This window comes from Cyclopterus lumpus, chromosome 25 (genome assembly GCF_009769545.1).
Source record: "Cyclopterus lumpus isolate fCycLum1 chromosome 25, fCycLum1.pri, whole genome shotgun sequence".
NCBI classification, from domain to species: Eukaryota; Metazoa; Chordata; class Actinopteri; order Perciformes; family Cyclopteridae; genus Cyclopterus; species Cyclopterus lumpus.
In genome coordinates this window covers 3,911,630-3,920,536 of record NC_046990.1, presented here as the reverse complement: position 1 = coordinate 3,920,536, position 8,907 = coordinate 3,911,630, and the positions used below count along the sequence as shown (strand labels likewise).

The window sequence follows — 8,907 nt, the reverse complement described above, 5'->3', positions numbered from 1 at the left end:
GGGGGGGGGGAGGATGGTGGTCTTCATAGTTGCTAGGGGCAACCATAAGGGAGGGAGGGAGGTGGAAGGCGTCCTGTGCGTCTGTGGGTGTGAGTACATAGTGTGTGTGCGTGTGTGTGAGATTGGGGGGGGGGGGGGGGGGGTGATCTGCCAACGTCCCGCTACGAGACCCCTCGTGCCAATTGGAGAGAGAGAGAGAGAGAGAGAGAGAGAGTTAGAAAGACAGAGAGGGGGACAGAAACGCACGAGGGAGAGATCTTCAGCGAGTGAGAGAGAGACCTAGGCACACACGGGGGGTGTGAGAAAGAGAGAGAGAGAGAGAGAGAGAGAGAGAGAGAAAGAGAGAGAGAGAGGGGATGGCTTGTAGGATTTAGCCCCGGCAACGTCTTTTCCCGTCCAACACATCAAGCTTATTACCTTTCTCTCCACGCGCTTGGAAACGGATTTACGCGCACGAAAGGAGGTTTGTTTGGCTCACTTATTTATCTATCCTCTGTTCTCATCATCTTGTTGTTTGCATTAATCTCTTTTTCATTTATTTATTTTTCTCACCTTTTTGAATGAGCCGTTTTAACAGTCGAGGCTACAGGTCGCGGGAACACGTTTAATGGCGATTAGCTGGCGGAATTAGCTGTTAACGGCCAAATGAACCTGCCGGTAGTAGTAGTAGGAGTGGTGAGGTTTAACTCACTGGTGTGCAAGAGGGTCTTGTTTTTGTCGTGGTTGGAGGGTCTCCGGTGTGCGCGAGGAGACAGAGCGGTGGCGGACAATGAACGGGGCTGTTGTTTGGCGACGCTGCGCGCGGTGGATTGTGCCCAAAAAGCATTGATCCGGTTGCTTCTCGAAGCAATGGGGAAGTCGAAAAATATATGAACTAGAAATATGTCAATTTCATGCTTTTGTCAATCACATGGCCCGCATCAATCACAGCAGAGCCCGGATCCATCACACAGTCTGGCTCTGGTCTGGGTGTCTGGTGGGTGCGTTGTGTGTGTGTTTCTGTGCGCGGTTTCTTCTTATGAATAAAAATGTGGGGCTCAACAGAGGGCTTTATGATATTTTTTTGTACATCATTTATATATAATCTCATGATATGCAGGCAGTGATTGAGCTGCTCGTTTTTTGGCTCTCCGGGGCCAGACACATACGGTCAAATGTTAAATATACTCCGGTGCATCTGACACGTGAGTCTCATCTGTTCATGTGTGTCTCTTGTGTGTGCGTGTGGATTCCTGTCCAATGGGCATTTGTGTTGGCGCGTGTGCGTGTTCATGTATGTGTGTAGAGTGTCTAGAGAAAAGCACCCAACTCCAAAGGACCATGCATTTTTAGCATCAACAGCGCAATAAATTGATACAACAATTAAATAAACTAAATCATAATGAGTGCGCGCGCAGAGAGAATTAGAAGTGGGCCGGGGATTGGGGGGGGGGGGGCATCTCAGCCATTTTCGACGAAGCGCGTGTAAGAGCGCACGCACATGGCGACAGACAGACTGAAATCACATCATAATCACAGGCGGGCGTCCATGTGCGAGACGCGCAAACGAGGTCAGCGCGGAGGAGAGAAAGAGACGGGAAACGAGATTCTTTTTGGGGGCATCAAACTCACAATTCATCTTTTCGTGATTATTGTTATCACTGTCATTAATATTGACTGCTGTAGTATCTTTTCGATAAGGAGGTTTGAAGGGAGGAGTATGCCAGCTTCTTTTCTGCCCCCCACCCCACAATAGACAAGGGAGCTGCTTGTTGGGAATTTGGCGCTTCACTTGTTTTGCTCAATGAGGAATTCAGTGTGAATCTCTCTCTCTCTCTTTGTTGTTGTTGTTGATGTCGAAGCCATCCGTGGATCGCTGCTCTTTTATCACCTTCCATTATTAGTAGCCCTCTCGATTGGCTGATTAATTGATCATTTAACGGAAGCCCATGTGCAGTTGTGACGTCACACTCGATCTCTATTGTTCCCCTGTGGAGATCTGAGTTTTAAAAAACGCGCATAAATCGGCTCATTAACCCAAATGAGAGCCACTGTTGTGTTTTACATATAATGTTGCTACAGTAAATCAAAGTGTGTCTACAGAAGGTTCGGTCAGTTGTTGTTCATCTGTGATATTTCTAAAATATTCCAGCGGGCTTTTGTAATATTATTGCAACGAAAACGGTCATATAGTCTATCAAATAAAAAGGAATTATTTCCTCTGTTATCTCTATTTATTTTTTAGGAATAAAAACATGTCGCCATATTAGAACCTTTTCTTCCCCCAAAATGGAGGAGGAGGCTCAGAGGAGCTCATCAGCAATGCAAATGAGGTTTTTTTTTCTCTTAACGGGGGCTCGGGCACCTGCTGTCTCGAGCATGCGCGCGCGGCTGGATGGCTGACTGTCTTCCTTCCTCCTCCTCCTCCTCCTCCCCCTGAGCCTCGGGAACGCGCCACCCTCCCTCTTTCTCATTAGAATGATGTTCCTTGTCCACGGCGCGCACACGCTATTGGAGCTTTGACGGATCTAAAAAAAAAAAATAGAAGAGCTCGACTACTTCAAAATATGCTGTGTGTGTCTCGCGCTCTCAAGCTGCGTAACAAAAGCAGGGGAGGAAATGAAAAGAAGGGGATTTTAGCGGGAGAAATACAATAAATGGGAGGAGGATGTGATTTAAAAGTAAGGAAGTAACGAGATAAAGGAGACAAATGGAGGATGGAAGGAGGAAGAAGGACGTCTTTACCATTAATAACCCACTCCCATTAATAGATGCAACTGTAAGCAGATGTAATGTGTTTATTGAGCTGGTATTTGTCAAGACATCTTTAAAATATCGTCATTCATTATATTGATGAAGCAGCCTCCATTTGTGGGTGTCCCCGGAGGAGTTATAGTTGCTAAAAAGTACATTAGTAAACACAACCTTACAGTACGTCGTAAACCATTTATTACACATGGTCGTAAGTGGGTGGGGACGACACATTTATCTTTAAAAACTGATCTCAAAATATACGTAACAACATATACATCTGAAAAGCGGACAAGCTATAGCTATAAAACAAATGCAAAACACTTTCTCACATCACTTCTGACCCTATTTGGAGTTTGGAGTTTGGAGTTGGTCCATAAGTCGTCTAATGGGAAGTCTGACCTCTCATGTGGTCTTGTTGACCCCAAACATCAGAGACATCACTTGAGTGCAGCATACTTGGTCTCATCACGTGGAGCTCATAGAACAAATGCAACACATGTCAATGATTTGTTAAGTACTGCTTTATGTTTATTCTCCTGTGCTGTTGCTGTCATCAAATGAGCGTGTGTGACCAAGTGAAGGCTTCAATATACACACACACACACACACACACACAGGAGAAGAAGAAGAGTGGGATGTTAGGTGGTGAGAGGAGAATATAAAGGTATAAAGAGGGACATGTCAGGAATGAGGAGAAGCAAAGGATGGGTAATGGACTTAAACAGAAGAGAAAGGACAGGAAATGTACAAAGGAAAGGTGGGACCTAGACCAAAAATGGGAGGATGGCAGAAAAAAATAAAAACATAGAAGAGATACGACAGGAGACATACCTAATTTCAGGAGAATAAAGGTTGAGGAGGAGGAAACAAGACAGAATGAAAAGGAAAGGGAAGAAATGTAGTGAAGCTGTCAAGAAAGGAAAGCAGTGAGGAGACGACAGGGAGGATGGGAGAAATGTGGACATGTGAAAGTAAGAAAGAGGAGACAATGTAGGAGACCGGGGAAACTGAAAAATGGAGAAAGATTACAAAGCAGAAGAGACATCAAGTAAAATAAGTATTATACAAAGAGGACAGTGGACAATTTCAGGATGACAGATTTAAGACCAGAGTTTGAGAGGACAGGAAATTAAAGGAGTAGGAGAAAATAGGAGGTGAAAGGAGGACACATTTAAAAGGCAGATAAAAGAAGATGAATGAAAGGAGTAAGTAATGGGTGACAGCTGGCAGATGAACAATGGAGAAAAGAAGAGGAAGAAACTGGAGGGCAAAAGATGGGAGATACATAAGCGTTCTGTGGGCATGAACTAAACATGCAGCGTATAAGGCAGGTGATGGTGAGGAGGAGGTGCATTCAGCGTGAATGCCAGCTAACCGCAAAGAATCCTGTCGAGCAGATGGAGGAAAATGGTTGTTTAGACGTCGAACATGGCGTCCGCTGTGGCAAGAGAAGGAGGAAATTGCTCAGTAATATACAGCAAATTTCCCTTTGCTCTTTTTTCCCTTCACTCCCACGAAGGGTTATCGGAGTGTCAAGTTTCCCTTGGTGTGGCCACCTTTGCCAGGCTTCCCCAGGCTTGTGATCAATACGGTCTCTGGCTGAGCCGAAACAACGGTCCCACTCATTAAAGTTGCACCTCTGGGCTCTTCACTGAGGGTTAATGTTTCATTTCATGAAGGTGTAACAAGCGTGATCTTTGTTTCATACATAAAACACTGCAGGAGACGCTGCATACTGGTGTCTCTGAATATTCAGCCCATTGACTTGTGTGATCATTTGGCAAAGCAGCTGCATTCAGGCGGATTTCTTACCATTGCAATATGCAACAACCAAAAAATCTGCTGGAGTTTACGGTTCGCCAAGTATACCGTGTGCCATTGTAGACAGACGTGTTGTTAAAGTCTGCCATCCGTCACCACGTAACAGTGTCATGTAGTCACTCCGCTGTGCACTGTGATGGATTATGCAGCTCCGGCAGATTTCAAGTCTCTGCAAATTGTTTCGTTGTACTGTCGAGAAAATGAAGGAAGCCCACTGGCTGTGTAAAAAACCCATGGCGGTAGCGATCGCATGGTATTCAGCAGCAGTAGCTCGGTCCGTGGGGACTTTAGTCTTTGGCATGGATCCAAGTCCGGAGTGAGGACCGGTAGCTAGAGAGGTGGTAGTTCCTCCTGAGTGCTGTATTGTAGCAGCCCACTGTTCCAAATACTCTTAATATACAATGTGTTCTAGCAAGCTCAATATGCATTCAACTTTCAAAGAGTTTATGCTCGCTTTGTTTTTTGCAGTTGAATGGATTACGGAAACGCCTTTGCCAAATACATTTGCCGATTTTAACAAAATCCTGAAGACCTCTAAACTATTTTTCTAGATGGTAATATGTATCTGGTAGATTCTAGATGGAACTCCAATCCATGAAACAGAATGAGATTACCTCCTTCTGTTTCATGGATTGGAGTTCCATTCATACATTGTCATATTCATGTAATGTGTTTATGTAACTTTGTAAATGCTGTTCATTCTGTACACATGACATCTATTGCATCTGTCCATCCGGGGCGAGGGATCCTCCTCTGTTGCTCTCCGGAAGGTTTCTTCCCTTTTTTCCCTGTGAAAGGTTATTTTTGGGGAGTTTTTCCTGATCCGATGTGAGGTCAAAGGTCAGGGATGTCGTATGTGTACAGATTGTAAAGCCCTCTGAGGCAAATTTGTAATTTGTGATATTGGGCTATACAAAATAAACTGAATTGAATTGAATAGATGGTATTTTTCTATTTTGTAGATGGTTAGATGGCCAAGGCAACTTGTTCTGTTTCCGGTTTTGCAACCTCTAATTCTTCCTCTACTCTGTTTACTTGTGGATTACAGCCATTCATTGGAAAAAAAGAAATGGTGCGTCATTTTGTACACAGTCTCCTCCATTGAGACCCGTATTTAAAATGTGCTGAAGGTTTTTGATGGGTTGAAGACGAGCTTAGGATGTGGTAGAATCTCCCTACTGTGCTTTGCACTGTTGATGTAGTGGAGGGGGAACCCAACCACATCTTTGGGAGCCAGGAGGTCTTTTAAATCTAAATTGTTTCATGAGTGTACGCAACGCAAAAATTCTGCTTACCTTTGTGTCATCTTTCTCTCTGGAGAAACACTTGTTTAGAGTTGATTAATTTAATGAGTTTTGTTCATTATTAATTTTTAGAATCATTTGATTGTTTAAGCCATTTATCAAGCAAACACCCGTTTGTGTCATTGGAAACCGAATATCTGACCAAAAGTGATTTAAAGACTTCACCTCGTGCTCTGGAAAACTATGATGGAAATGGTTTTTGATGACATTTAGAGCCAAATGATGAATTGTTTTATAAAGAATAATAATCAACAGATCATTTGATATTGAAAACAATAGTTTGGTGCGGGATTACAATGTATTTCTCTTTCCCTTGAAGTGTTCGTTTAACTCGTAGCAACCAATGGCTACAGTCCAAAGACATGGAAGACAGATGGAAAAGACAACGGGATGTCATGGTGCACAGTTTAGATTTTGCACAGAAGAGATTAGTTGATCAGAAATAAAATGTGAAAAAAATAAACTCTGCTGGGAGACTTAGCAGATAACATCAAATCGGTATTAAGCTACACGGACAGATAGCATGGCCATGGATAAAATATTTAGCTGGCTTTCCAAATCAGTCTCTTTCCCCCCTCGCTCTGCATGTGTGTGTGTTTCCCCCCCAAATCCTAACCGGCATGCCTGTTAGCTGTGGAAAACAGGGTCAGCCTGGAGGAAAAAAAAGAGAAAGAGAGAGCGAGCACATGATGGGCAGATAAAGGCTTGTCTGTGTCTGAGGGAGAAGAGAGCGAGGAGGATGAGTGAAGGAGGAGGAGGACAGTGTGATGAAGGGGACTCTCTGTTAAAGGAGGGAGTTGCGGCTCTATAGAAGGCTCCCATGGCGATCAGAAACAAGGCATTTAGTCTGCGAGTTGGCCTCTGTAACGCCGTAAAAGGCCCTTATAATGATGCCACTATGGACCCAGAATGCCTTGAAACTAGGGGCTTGTTGTGAGGAATGTCTGTGGTGTGATGGAGGTGGATGAACTGGTGGGTGATTGGAAGGACTAAGAGACAGCCAGATCCGGGTGAGAGTTTAGGGCCTGAACATTGGAGCATCTGATGAGCCCCGTTCAAATCTGAAATTCCACTGTAATCCTGACTCTGTGCGAACATGTAATATGCTGTATGTTTTAAGCCTCCGCTGGGTCGTTGAGGTTCAAGAATGTATAAACTAGAGGTGGGTGGGAAAGAAGTGGTCTGAGATTCCAACCGCGTCTTCCATAAATCACGTTGATTTACGACTATTGTGCAACAGCGAATACGCTTCGAAGGAAACCTGATGATATCTGGATCACATTTGTTGTCAACAAAATGACACACACATAACATTATCTGCCAAAGGCTCACTGACAACACATTTCATTTGTTTTCCTACGATGTCGACTTTTAAACAGCCTCATTCTGATGAGAGTCACAACTTTACACGGTCACTTGTTAAACCATAACACAGACTACGGCTGCAAGTTATTAGAAATATTGACTACCACTGGACAGATGCAAAATTCCTTCTGCTTTCCCATGTAAAACCTCTGAGTCTCTGTCATGGTACTTGACCTTCTGGACGTGAACACAGATCCCGTAGTTGAAGCATCTAGTGATGTGTTTGCTTGTAACTCCCCGCTGGTGGAAAGCAGTAGTATTTGTAATCGGGAGGATTTAAATGTTAGAAACTATGAGTTGAAAGTGAATTATTTGGTTTAATGGAAAAAGGGCTGTAATATAACACAGGACCTGTCTACAATTTGAAACGGGAATTTGATCAGGACAGAAAGTTCACAGTTGGAATTGAGATTGATTTTTGGAAACCAAAAGATCCAGTACGCTTTTGGTCCACGATGCATTTCTACTTCCAGTCACCCACGGTTCCTGGTTTTTGTTGTGCAGACTTTCCTGCAGCTTTATTCAATAAGGACTGAGCTGGAATTTATGGACTAACAGTTGCAACAACAACAAAAAATATTTTGCTTTTGGAAAATGATCAAGTTGGACGTTCAGTAGGAAGACATGAGTTTTGGCAGATGGATTTCATTGGATTCATTTCATTCTACTTCCTGTGCAGAAACAAAAATTAAACCGATTACTTCAGCATTCTTTCCCTGACTAAAATAGCACTATTACAAGAAGATACATTACAGCATTAAATTCATCAGTTGGTCTGTTTAAATTGCTGTAAACTGCTGTGTTTAACAGACAGTGGATGTGATTCTATTATTAATGTGACATTAAGATCAGTTGTGTTTGTAAATTTGGACAAACAGAAAAGATATCATCAAGATTCACGAGAAAAGTTGATTTTTTTCTTCACACTGTGAAGCCTAAATTTGGTTTGGAAACTTCTGCATCTGAAAATTCACTTCACAATGACTGATAATAAGTCATAGCTGCTCTCTTTGGGTTTGATCTCTCTAGCTACAGCCCAGCTATTGATGATTATGTTGGATCCTGAGATAAAGTCATGCAGCTGCTTTGAGGTCCCTATTCGCCATGACCTGCATTCATTCTGCAGTTTCTCATAAAACATTAAAAAAACACCCGAAAGAACACAATAATTACAATCAGAATCATAAAACCGTTTACTGCCAAGCATATGGTTGCACATACAAGGAATTTGACTTGGTGATTGGCATAGTGACATAATTAAAGATAGGAATATGAACATTTCAAATAGAATATTAAGTATATATATGAGTATGTTAAAATATGTCTGTTTTGTACAGTTTAACATGGCAGAGCAACTCGCTGCAGACCAAATTCACTCCGCCACTGCTTTTGAGGTTTTGGGCGCAACTATCCTCAAGCCAATTCGAGTCTTTTCCCCTTCATGATCAGCAGGATCGGCTGTTCGATTCCCAGCTCCTCCAGTCCGCATGCCTTGGGCATTCGACCCTAACTTGCTCCCGAAGGCTGAGTCATTGGTGTGTGACCATGAGGGAATGTGAATTAGTTTAGATCCTGATGGGCAAGTGGCACCTTGCGACGGAAGGTGTAGAGACTTTCTGCTGTCCTGATGTCAATGGGGAGCTCATTCCACAAATGAGGAGCCAGGACAGCAAACAGTCGTGAC

The 8,907-nt window shown here is 43.2% G+C and overlaps 1 protein-coding gene across 1 annotated transcript in view; it reads left to right on the top strand.

Moving 5' to 3' along the window:
• The first annotated feature begins 216 nt into the window (after positions 1 to 216).
• The window catches only part of si:ch211-137a8.4 (uncharacterized transmembrane protein DDB_G0289901), a 30,527-nt gene continuing 21,836 nt past the window's right edge, over positions 217 to 8,907 (top strand). The window contains exon 1 of the mRNA XM_034529158.1: positions 217 to 463. The gene's annotated coding sequence lies outside the window, so the exon portion shown is untranslated. The remainder of the gene's footprint in view (positions 464 to 8,907) is intronic.